At 40.4% G+C, this 12847-nt stretch overlaps 1 long non-coding RNA gene across 1 annotated transcript in view; it reads right to left on the bottom strand.

Moving 5' to 3' along the window:
• Nucleotides 1–7468: 7468 nt before the first annotated feature.
• The window catches only part of LOC138023631 (uncharacterized), a 5957-nt gene continuing 578 nt past the window's right edge, over nucleotides 7469–12847 (bottom strand). Inside the window, exons 1-3 of the long non-coding RNA XR_011126724.1 lie at nucleotides 12820–12847; nucleotides 8054–8152; nucleotides 7469–7654 (exon numbers count right to left, since the gene is read on the bottom strand). The exon at nucleotides 12820–12847 is cut by the window's right edge and continues 578 nt beyond it. This is a non-coding gene — a long non-coding RNA (uncharacterized lncRNA). The remainder of the gene's footprint in view (nucleotides 7655–8053; nucleotides 8153–12819) is intronic.

The raw sequence follows: 12847 nt of genomic DNA, 5'->3' as shown, positions 1-12847 counted from the left end.
CTTAACTGAGACGGCTTGGACTGGGCCTGGCATGGCGAACGCGTGGACGTTACTTTTCGCATCTTTATCAGTATTTCAAAAGGAAGAGCAGTTCGGATGCTTCACAGAACGACTCAAAGTCGCCGGACGAAAAGAGAAAGAAGATAGGAAACAATAGTCAATCGGACTCCGACGACATTTTGGACGCCTTGGAAATGGCAGAGGAGATTTCGCCGAAGATTGACAGCATAATATCGAAACTGCGCGACCTGGAAAGTAAGAAGTCACGTTGGCAGTGACGAAACGGTGACCGAACTGAAGCGAAAAGTTGATAGTTGCAAGAGAAAGCTTAGCTAGTAAAGGAAATGGAAGGGAAACTCGCCACCTTCAGTAGAGAACTTGAGAAAATGATAACTGTAAACGCGTCAGTTCACAAACCGCAAGAATAAATGGAAACCTATCAAAAAAGAGAGAATCTATGATTCTATGGAATTCGAAAAAAGCCCGAAGGTAAGGAAGTACGAAGTGTTGATGAATTTCATGAAGAACAATCTCGACATGGACAACGCCGAAGAAATTGAAACACAACGTGTACATAGAGTAGGCAAGTTTGACCCCGAAGAGACCACGTCCAATTATTGCCAGATTCCTCCGCTACCCGGATAGCGAGCTCTTATTCTCAAGAGCAAGAAAATTAAGTGGCACAGACGATCTTCCCTTCTCATGATTAACAGTGTCAAAAGCTTTCTTGAGATCGATGAAAACACCGCACGAAAATTTACTGTTGTCCATATTTTGGAGAATTGTGTTAACAAATATCAAGTATAGCATGCTGAGTACTGTGTTTACTACGAAAACCATGTTGCTGATCATAGAGAATGTGGCAATCTTTGACAAACTTCAAGACGCTTCACAGATGAAGCTGGAGAATCCCGGGGAGAATCCTTTCGTCAATTGGTGAAATACAGATTATTACTTATTTGCCGCTCCAAAAATCTTATATCATATGAGCTTAATTGGTGCCAATAAAGACTTTACAAAAGAAATTAACCAAATACTGTACAACTTTATTTGAAAAGGCAAAGATAAAATGAAACGTGTTTCTTTGATAAACAACATCGACGAAGGGGGTCTAAAAATGCCTCATATTGAATCTATGATTAACGCACAGAAAATCACTTGTATTCAAAAGTTCTTGGATGATTCGCCTCGTTCTTGGAAATGCATTCTGCATCATTATCTGAAAAAAGTTGGACGTAAGGTATTATTTCTTTGTAATTTTAAGTATTCGAAACTACCCGTTTAGAACTACGGTAACCAAGATTTTATAAGGAAAGTTCGATTGCTTATAGGCCACTTTGAATCTAGAGTTCAAGAGTTGATCGAATCAACGTACTATACAGGCTTAGTAGATGGGTTGCAGGCACATTGGCTTGTTTCATAACTCGAAGAATATGTAGACGTCTGGAGCTTTTAACTATCATCTCATCCACATGGGTATTCCACTTCAAGTTGTTTTGGAGTGTAAGACCTAATACCTTATGTGACTGGACTCTTTCAAGGTCTACACGATGGATGGTTAGGTCAGGAGTACATAAGTCACTACGGGCAAAGGAGATGACCAGCTCTTTGCACTTTTTGGGATTTAATTTCATATCGTTGTAAGATGCCCAGTGGTTAACCTGATCAAGTGCTGTTTGGGTTTTAGAATCTCCTTTGACCGGAATGGCCTCAGAGATTGTTAAATCGTCAACGTACTTCCAGTATGAAAATGGAGATTTTAATTTGAGATGGTTGACCATTATAAGGAACAGGATTGGTCCCAATTTAGTTCCCTTGGGACAGCAGCGGTCACCTTGAGCCAATGGGAAACATCTCTGTTGAGCGAGAAAATCCGAGCGAAATGGAATGCGATGTTGTGTAATACCTGGTGGTCAGAAAGACTCAGGCTAATCACAAAAAACATTACTTACCTTTTCACGTACTTCTAAACGTCGGAATCGATCCAAACTTTCCACAAAAATGTTTTGTTTTTGCTTTATTCAGAGAGAAATTTCGCTTTCTGGCGAAAAAAAATTCAGCTTAGTAACGCTTAGCGAAATCAATTGCCATAAAAGGTCAAACTAAGGTATATGAGCTGATAGCCGAGATTGAGTGAACCAATCAGAGCACGAGAAATGCATTAACCGACGTTGAAAATTTAATAATTACTGATATTCCATAAAACTGAGTCATACTGTTTTTATTACAATTATTATCACTGAACAATGCAACAGCCAAAATACTCATAGTGTGATAACTTTATTACTGAATAAAAAAAGTACTAGAAAAGAGTACAAACGATTCTCCCCAAAATATACAACTACTTTCAGATCCCTCGTCGATGGCAAAAAAGGAATCAAATGCACCTCAGTAATCCTTGGTTATTCAGTGCTAGTTTAATTCAACTGAGGATTCAGTTAACAAGCATTCTTTTCTTGCCATCAGATAAAGATAGGTTATTAAAAGCGTATTTCCTTTTCTTGTGACAATGGGACACACTGACCCTTGACAACACAGAATTTAAATTTCCATATTTCTCCGACAGATTGGCGTCTGTTTAAGAACCCCTTCTAAGAACGAATGCCATGGCAAAACCTCAGTTTGAAAGGTATTTCCATGGCAGCTGAGCTGACAAAGCCTCCTCTCTCATCCAATCAGTGACCTCTGGACGGTTTTACGCCTCTACGACGCCCACTGATTAAATACTTAACGATAATGCTACAAACTAGTTTTAATGCAAGACCATTTTATCGATTTTGAAGCGTGCAAAGTTTCACATATACACCGGAAAGCAAACCATCTTGGCTTTCTCTCAACTTGGCGATCTTAATATCTAAATTGGATCGGGAGTTTGTTAATTGACAGAACTGATTTCCTTCGGAATAATAACGGATGCTCTGCAACGGAGGTAAATAACAAAGCATTGTTACGTATGTTTGATATGAGTTTCTAACGTTGCACGCAGCCAAAAGAAATGGAGGACTTTCATCAAGAAAAGCTTGTCATGGAAGTCGTTTGCCACACTTCTGGAAAAAAATCATATGCCATACGTTCCGATTACGACACCTCTTAACTTACGACGCAGAAGGAACAAGCCATATTGTCATCACAAGAAGTTCAGTGTTTTGCAAGCAGTCTCTTCCTGCTGATCACCTCATAAAGAGTCCAAGATTATTATGTAAAATTTGTTTTTCGTCTTTCTTTTTTCGCTTTAACAAAAAAGCTTGGGAGAGAATTCATCCAATCCTTGCGGGTTTTCAGTCCCCCGTTTAATAGTCGGCAGTTGATGTGATATTCCAATGTTTCGGTTACCAGATCTCTGAGACCGTCTTGGTGTTGATGGTGGCTTGGGGATCCTGTGCCCGTGTGGGGACGAACTATTGAGCAATGGTAGAAAAGCGGCCGAACACATTCGGGGCTTACTCGACTTTGGTGTTGCAGGTGTTGTGACTGGACCGTTGACTGTTGAGATGCTCGGCAAAAGTCGAGTTATTTTCGACCGAGTTTGCATCACTGTCGTTTTCGACGATGATGGTGGCCTTGATATCAAAGTGTCTGGTGAGGGTAACATTGGTTTTAGCGTATGAGACCGAATCTTTGCCTCTTTCGGGGCATCCTCAAAAATTGTCTTACTCCGTCTCGCTAATTTTGCGCGAGGCCGCGGCAGTCCTTGATTATCCGACAACGAAGCATGATCTTCTGAAGGTAAATGGTTCGGGGCATCTCGGCTGATCTTCGGGGCCACCAGAGGTCGTTCTTGGAAGTCCGGATCCCCAAGATCAGACTTCGGTGATGCCATGTTTTCTTGCGGGTTTACCCTTTCTTGAGGTTTATTTGGTTCTTGTCGCTTAGGAGTCTTGATGTCCTGAATGCTCTTTGATGTGTTTTCCTTAATCGTTGGAAGAGAGGGTAGCATCCTCTTCTTGAAGCTCTCTCTTATTTTCGCAGTTGTCTTTATACTCGGCAGAGTTCGGTTATTCTTCGGGGGAATATTCGTTACCATTCGTGCCACTTCGGAAATGTCCGGTTTTGCGATGGTTTCATTTTCTTTCGCAGTCATTGAACTTTCCTCATTAATTGTTTGCAGAAGAAAAAGGTGACTCACTGAAGCTGCACCACGTAAAACCTCCTCCGGATGAATACTCCATCGAAGTATTTCCTGAACAACTCGCGGCAAACGCGGTAAAACTCGCCTGGGTTGCTGTTGTGCCCTCTTCATCTCATTCACTGGAATTCCAAATGCCATGTCTGTCGGGACCCTCGGTAAATTCTCGTTATCCAGCGGTGGCTTATCTCGCGGGATGTTGGACTGAGACGTGGGAATATCCCCTTCAAGCACAGAAGTGGCATCGCTTTTTTCTTCATGGATCTCCGCAGGTTTGCATTCCAGAAAACGCATTTGAAGGAAACAGCTTCCTTTGACGTTTATTGTGTCAGTTGATTTCTTCCGTTTCTTTAAACGCCAGGAGGCGAAAAATCGGGATCTTTTGGTTGGTATCGGAATATTGCGAACTTTCGCAAGTAAAGTTGTCTGTTCGTTCCTTTGTTGCGTAAAACCTTTATGATTCAAAGCGCGCGCGATGATCGATGTTTTGTTATAGAAACCTGTATACTCAGTTCGAATAAAGGTAGGTTTGGCCTGCTGTTAGCTTTCAATTTGTCAAAATTTTCTCTGAAAATGAAAGATTTAGACAGCTTGATGGGATCTATTTCCTTCTCGCAATTATACATTTCGAATTCTCCGATTGACCAAGACGTCCGTATGAGGAAATCACCAAATGCGCGCGCTACCATATCAAGATGCACTTCCTTTAATTGAATACACCTGTTACAACTTCGCAAGATTAAAGATAGAAGCAATAGATACATACATACATACGTTTATTGTAACTCCCAATTTGGGCTTTTCGGTTACAATGTCTAAAAATATATATAAATTGAAAAGAGAAAAAGGAATAATAAATAAACGTTACATTTAAAAGCTAGAATCAATTACAAAAGACCTCTGAATATAATTTACAAGTTAACTGAACACAAATGTCCTTCACTTAATAGCTTCTGCGCTAAACGGCGCCTGAAGCAGTTTACACTGTCCGCAGCTTTCAAATCATTACAAATACTGTTCCAAAGTTTACATCCACGATATGTAAACGAACGTTGTTCATATGACAGACGACATAAAGGGATGTGTAAAAGATTACATGATCGCGTAGCCCTAGTATGAATTTGAGAGCGAGATACAAATACATTAGCCAGATATTTCGGGACTAAATTATTGAGACATTTATATACCATTACAGCATCGTTGAGAAGGAGTCTGTCCTTTACAGTGAGCCAGTTGAGGGATCTTATGCCGTCTGAGATGTGGTCATATTTCCTGAGACCTAACACGAGACGCGCAGCAAAATTCTGTACTAATTGGAGTTTCTTCACATTACTTTGAGATGTGTTAGCCCATACAGTTGAGCAATAAAAGAGTTTACTAAAAACAAAAGCGTTCATCTCTAATAAGAGAGACTTTCTGTCCAGAAGGTGTTTAATTCTACTAATCTGTTTTAATTTTAATAGACAATTAGACGTAGTTTTAGCAACATGATCGTTGTAAGTTAAGGACTGGTCGATGAGGACATCGAGGTCCTTAGCCACAGAAACTGGTGTTATTTCCTTCCCTAAGAGTGAGATCGACACTGGAGGCAATTTACGCAGTAATTGAGGCACTCCCACGAGTAAGACTTTGGTTTTCTCCGGATTAATTAGTAAGGAATTTTGGCAGCACCATCTACAAATTTCTCTTAGGTCTTCATTCAAACGGCGGAATGCATAGCTTATGTGTGGTGAACAATGGTTTCGCAACGCCTCTTTTCAAACTATCTCGAGGAGTTCGTCAAGGCAATCCTCTCTCCCCTCACCTTTTTATCCTTGTATTGGAAGTATTAGATATTAACATCAGAAACGACAACACTAAAAGAGGAATTAATTAATGTTGACGAAGAAGATTACTAGAACTAGTTATTCTTGCCGACGATTTAACTGTCTTTGTAACAAGTAAAGTAAAGTCTCTGCCGCTTACCAGCCAGAAGGCCCAGTCAGGCCGGCACTTAACTCCGGTTTCATTAGCATGAAGCGACTAGGGGTATTTCTACTCCCCCCTGGATGGGATGCTAGTCCATCGCAACTGTCTTTGTAGCAGATGCGAAATCTTTTTATCAACTCTTTATAAGATTAAACAAGTTTAGTAAGTTCCCGGGATTAAAAGTAAATAGGCAAAAAACAGAGGTGCTAAATCTCGGACCTTCCAGTATTACTGCAGCAGAAACGCTAGGAGTCGAGCAGGTAACTAAAGCGGTCAAGATACTGGGAATACATTTCACCTATGATCGGGTGCTTTCATTCAAGCTTAAGGACGTTCGCGCCCATTGCTACTGCGCATTTTTTCGCGCATGTCACGCACACGTCATGCATCGCAGACCACGAAGGTAAACACGATGCTAAAGGCGCAAACATTTTCCACAATTAAGAATGGAACATGAAAGCGTGTGGCATCATGGCAATTCTTGGTTTTCACATGACGTCACGACCGCCATGTTGGTGCCCCTAAACAAAGAAAAGGCGGCCATGTTGGTGTCCCGACCAAATCCTCCGGGAATTTAACTCTATTATTATGCAAACGCTTCCTTTTGTTTTCGTTAAAAAACATGGCTGTTGATCACGTGAGTGAAAACCAACAATAGCAATGACGTGACAGTGCGAATATACCATCGCTTTGAGAACTTCGCTGCGATTTTACTCTCTTGAATGCTCCGAGACCCCTATTTTACTTTCCGTTGATCACTTTGTTTTCTGATTTTGTCCATTTCAACAAAAAACAAAAAAAATCTGTGCGTGAGAATTAAGTTACAAAGATTTCGCCTCTTATGCTCTCGTGCGACCGAAGTTTTCTTTCTTTGGCTAATATGTATCGTTTTTCAAGGTCTATTCCACCTCAGAAAAAAGACATCAGCTGCAAAGGTTAATTAAGTTATATTAGTCATGTTGAATTGAATACGTTTACCTGATCTAAATTTCACTAATGTAGCTTTTTTATTGCTGACAGTTGTAAGCTACGTTCGTCTTAAAACAACGCAATCTTCTAAAAGTGCACCTCGTGATCTCGAAAACGAGCACGGTGACCCCCCATTTTTTTTACCTTTTTGCCAAAAGTAGATCATTACCTTACTGCCGAGCAAGTTTAAAGAAAATCTGTAGGTGGGAACATTTTGGGCGCGAACGTCTTTAATTTTGAGACCACAAAATCCCTTAAAAAGACGCTTCACAGATGGAGCTGGAGAATCCTTTCGTCAATTGGTGAAATACAGATTATTACTTATTTGCCGTTCCAAAAATCTTATATCATATGAGCTTAATTGGTGCCAATAAAGACTTTACTGTGACAAAAGAAATTAACCAAATACTGTACAACTTTATTTGAAAAGGCAAAGATAAAATGAAACGTGTTTCTTTGATAAACAACATCGACGAAGGGGGTCTAAAAATGCCTCATATTGAATCTATGATTAACGCACAGAGAATCACTTGTATTGAAAAGTTCTTGGATGATTCGCCTCGTTCTTGGAAATGCATCCTGCATCATTATCTGAAAAAAGTTGGACGTAAGGTATTATTTCTTTGTAATTTTAAGTATTCGAAACTACCCGTTTAGAACTACGGTAACCAAGATTTTATAAGGAATGTTCGATTGCTTATAGGCCACTTTGAACTACTCCAATCCCTCCTCTCTCCGTGAAATAGTTGCATTGAAATCACCTCTTAATACGACCCTGTACTAGGCTTGTGTCATCTGCTGTTCAATGAGACTTGCAGCTTTGTTAAAATAGTTAGTCTGTTCAGCTGGTTTTGTGGGTGAGTAGATAGTTACCAGCAAAAACGGACAATCTTGAATCAACGCATCTAGCACGATTAAATTCCCTGTGTCCTCTGTGTGAGTCCCTCTGATAACAAAATCTAATCCCTGTTTAATTAAGATAATTATTACCTTCGCTATGTGAAGTCCCATTGCATGAGCGAAGAATAAATCTCCTCTCCACTGCTTCCTCCAATGAATGATTTTCAAGCTCCTCAGTACTATAAGTTTCTTGAAGAAAGAAAATATCTGCATTTGGTTGTTCATCCAATTCAATATGCATTTCCTCTTCTCGAAAGTGCGAATACCTCTAACATTTAGTGAAAGCAGTTTGAATTGCATATTGTTACGCTCCATCAGGAAGAGTAATAAATAAATTAGTTAGAAACATCATCCCAAATTCAAAGGAATTTGCAATTGGCAAAACAACACTGCTTGATGGCAAACTGATTACATCCGTGAGGTGGCAAGACAATAACAATAGAGAGACCGACATACACACACTTAAAAAGTTTAAAAAAACTAGCCACCAAAAAGCTGTTAATTATGCCGTTAATGGTCAAGACCTTACACTGACAAGTTTCCGAAGAAGATATTTGCATATCACCAGGCTCAAAGAAGACAGAAAAAATAATCTTAATTAAACGACCATCGATGTAAAGATTGTCAGGTTCCGCTTTGTGTGAAAAGTGCTTTCCTTCCTTCCCCTTTAAATCTATCCTTCAGCCTTTTCCTGGTTTCCACAATGGTTTTAAGAAGATCGTCTGTGCCACTTAATTTTCTTGCTCTTGAGAATAAGAGCTCGCGATCAGGGTAGCGGAGGAATCTAGCAATATTTGGACGTGGTCTTCTCTGTTCGGGGTCAAACTTGACCACTCGTGTACACGTTGTGTTTCAATTTCTTCGGCGTTGTCCATATCGAGATCGTTCTTCATGAAATTCATCAACACTTCGTACAAATTTTCCTTACCCTCGGGCTTTTCTCGAATTCCATATAATCGTAGATTCTCTCTTTTTTTGATAGATTTCCAAACATTATTCTTGCTGTTTGCGGTGAACTGACGCAATTACAGTTTTCATTTTCTCACGGTAAGAGTTCTCTATTGAAGGTGGCGAGTTTTCCTTCCATTTACTTTACTAGCTAAGCTTTCTCTTGCAAAGACGATTCAAGACTATCAACTTTTCGCTTCAGTTCGGTCACCGTTTCGTCAACACTGCCAACGTGGCTTTCTATTCTATCGATCTTATTTTCCAGGTCGCGCAGTTTCGATAGTATGCTGTCAATCTTCGGCAAAATCTAGCTCCTCTGCGATTTCCAAGGCGTCGACCTTTACCTTCTGCAGGTACCAGAGCACAGCTTACGTAAAACAAAAGAAACAAAAGACAGAAAACAAAACAACTCCAAATAAAGACTAGTCCCAAGTGACCAAAAATACAATGCTTTCGGGTACATGCAGAAAGACCCAAAATATCGTCGGAGTCCGATTGACTACTGTTTCCTATCTTCGTTCTCTTTTCGTCCGGCGACTTTGAGTCCTTCTCTGAAGCACCCGAACTGCTCTTCCTACTTTTCCTTTTGAAATGCTGATAAAGATCTGCCATAAACGGTAAAAAAAAAACTATCTTTGAGAGCTCAATATTTGAGGAGCCCGAAGAATAACGTCACTCTAAGCGTTCGCCATGCCAGGCCCAGTCCAAGTCCCTGTTAAGAATTTCTAGTAAAAGCCCATTACAATGGAATAGAAACCATACTTAGCAGAAACTTAAACTTTCTATGGCGGGGGTGGTATTCTCACGTACCTTTATTGTTTGAGGAGGAAAATCAGGGGCAGCCAACGTCAATTTTCGGAAAATATCTGTTCGGAAGACGATAAGAGGCTAGAATTTTCGGAACATTTGTTGTAAAATTTCTTGCTTGCCTGCCTGTCCTAGGATTTTCAAACATCTAAAACATGATATAATTGCTCATTTCTAACGGATTTTTACCCTAAAAAGGTCACCTACAATTTTCGGGAGCCTTTTTTCTGGCTTAAATTTTCGAAAAGGTAAGTTTTAATTGATCCCTATAATTTTCGGATCACTGGACTTTCAGCTAGGAAATCCGAACAGATGAAAAATTTTTATGGGATAAAAATATGCCGATACCTACCGTTTAAATATTAAAATACGTTTAACGATGCTACATTTAAGTGGTTTTGAACTATATTCTCGTTGGGTGCCCCTGGAAAATGGACCTGTACTCGGGCAGCTTGTTATAAGTGATTGCAAGTTTTTAGTTCTCGGTCCGTAAAGTACAGTAAAGTAGTTGATAATTTGCTTTTAATTCTTTTGTGTGCAATTCCAGTCGGCTAGCTTTTCGGGAAAAGGTTTCCCCAAAAAATGTCTTCTCCTTGTTTGGTCACTGGCGGTAATTAATCTATGCTCGAAGTCAGGCGTTCTCTTTCACTACGTTAAGCCTCATAGTTCGAGCTTTTATACGCATGTCGTCTTTATTATCAGTCTTCGATTCCACAAAAATTGTTCTGTAGGCCAAGAATCTGGCGTAGGAGTTCGTTTTGCTCCTGTGGGACAAAAGAGGAAACAAATAAGTCTTTCAAAAATAAAAGCCGGAAACTACAGACAAATCTATTGCTTCTATCTTTAATCTTGCGAAGTTGTAACAGGTGTATTCAATTAAAGGAAGTGCATCTTGATATGGTAGCGCGCGCATTTGGTGATTTCCTCATGCGGACGTCTTGGTCAATCGGAGAATTCGAAATGTATAATTTCGAGAAGAAAATAGATCCCATCAAGCTGTCTAAATCTTTCATTTTCAGAGAAAATTTTGACAAATTGAAACCTAAGAGCAGGCCAAACCTACCTTTATTCGAACTGAGTATACAGGTTTCTATAACAAAAAATCGATCATCGCGCGCGCTTTGAATCATAAAGGTTTTACCCAACAAAGGAACGAACAGACAACTTTACTTGCGAAAGTTCGCAATATTCCGATACCAACCAAAAGATCCCGATTTTTCGCCTCCTGGCGTTTAAAGAAACGGAAGAAATCAACTGACACATAAAACGTCAAAGGAAGCTGTTTCCTTCAAATGCGTTTTCTGGAATGCAAACCTGCGGAGATCCATGAAGAAAAAAGCGATGCCACTTCTGTGCTTGAAGGGGATATTCCCACGTCTCAGTCCAACATCCCGCGAGATAAGCCACCGCTGGATAACGAGAATTTAACGAGGGTCCCGACAGACAGGGCATTTAGAATTCCAGTGAATGAGATGAAGAGGGTGCAACAGCAACCCAGGCGAGTTTTACCGTGTTTGCCGCGAGTTGTTCAGGAAATTCTTCGATGGAGTATTCATCCGGAGGAGGTTTTACGTGGTGCAGCTTCAGTGAGTCACCTTTTTCTTCTGCAAACAATTAATGAGGAAAGTTCAATGACTGCGAAAGAAAATGAAACCATCGCAAAACCGGACATTTCCGAAGTGGCACGAATGGTACCGAATGTTCCCCCGAAGAATAACCGAACTCTGCCGAGTATAAAGACAACTGCGAAAATAAGAGAGAGCTTCAAGAAGAGTATGCTACCCTCTCTTCCAACGATTAAGGAAAACACATCAAAGAGCATTCAGGACATCAAGACTCCTAAGCGACAAGAACCAAATAAACCTCAAGAAAGGGTAAACCCGCAAGAAAACATGGCATCACCGAAGTCTGATCTTGGGGATCCGGACTTCCAAGAACGACCTCTGGTGGCCCCGAAGATCAGCCGAGATCCCCCGAACCATTTATCTTCAGACGATCATGCTTCGTTGTCGGATAATCAAGCACTGCCGCGGCCTCGCGCAAAATTAGCGAGACGGAGTAAGACAATTTTTGAGGATGCCCCGAAAGAGGCAAAGATTCGGTCTCAGACGCTAAAACCAATGTTACCCTCACCAGACACTTTGATACCAAGGCCACCATCATCGTCGAAACCGACGGTGATGCAAACTCGGTCGGAAATAACTCGACTTTTGCCGAGCATCTCAACAGTCAACGGTCCAGTCACACCACCTGCAACACCGATGTCGAGTAAGCCCCGAATGCGTTCGGCCACTTTTCTACCATTGCTCAATAATTCGTTCCCACACGGGCACAGGATCCCCAAGCAACCATCAACACCAAGACGGTCTCAGAGATCTGGTCCATCACCTGGAGAGGCAAATAATAACCGAAACATTGGAATATCACATCAACTGCCGACTATGAAAAGGTGAACTGAAAACCCGCAAGGATTGGATGAATTTTCTCTTCCAAGCTTTTTCGTTAAAGCGAAAAAAGAAAGACGAAAAACAAATTTTACATAATAATCTTGGACTCTTTATGAGGTGATCAGCAGGAAGAGACTGCTTGCAAAACATTAAACTGTTGTCTCTTTTTTCTTATTAATAACTTCTTGTGATGACAATATGGCTTGTTCCATCTGCGTCGTAAGTTAAGAGGTGCGAAACGTTCAGAAGTAAAAACGAAAAGAAAAAATCAAGATGGCAATGGACTTTTGTTCGATATTGTCTTTCAGCCTATTAAAAGTTTTTTTCAGCAGCTTTTAAATCATTGGTCTATTTAAAAATCAGCTTGTGTCTTTATTGGATACAGGCTTTATACATATCTTTCTTTTTTTCGAATATGCCTGTGTCTTCAGCTGAAAGTGGATGATACCTTTGAATTCATTTCATTAACCTGCTTAGTTCAAGGACTGCAAGGAAAGTGTCGTAATCGGAACGTATGGCATATGATTTTTTTCCAGAAGTGTGGCAGACGACTTCCATGACAAGCTTTTCTTGATGAAAGTCCTCCATTTCTTTTCGCTGCGTGCAACGTTAGAAACTCATATCAAACATACGTAACAATGCTTTGTTATTTACCTCCGTTGCAGAGCATCCGTTATTATTC

This window comes from Montipora capricornis, chromosome 11 (genome assembly GCF_036669925.1).
Source record: "Montipora capricornis isolate CH-2021 chromosome 11, ASM3666992v2, whole genome shotgun sequence".
Classification (NCBI taxonomy): domain Eukaryota; kingdom Metazoa; phylum Cnidaria; class Anthozoa; order Scleractinia; family Acroporidae; genus Montipora; species Montipora capricornis.
This window is presented reverse-complemented; position numbering and strand designations above follow the sequence as displayed.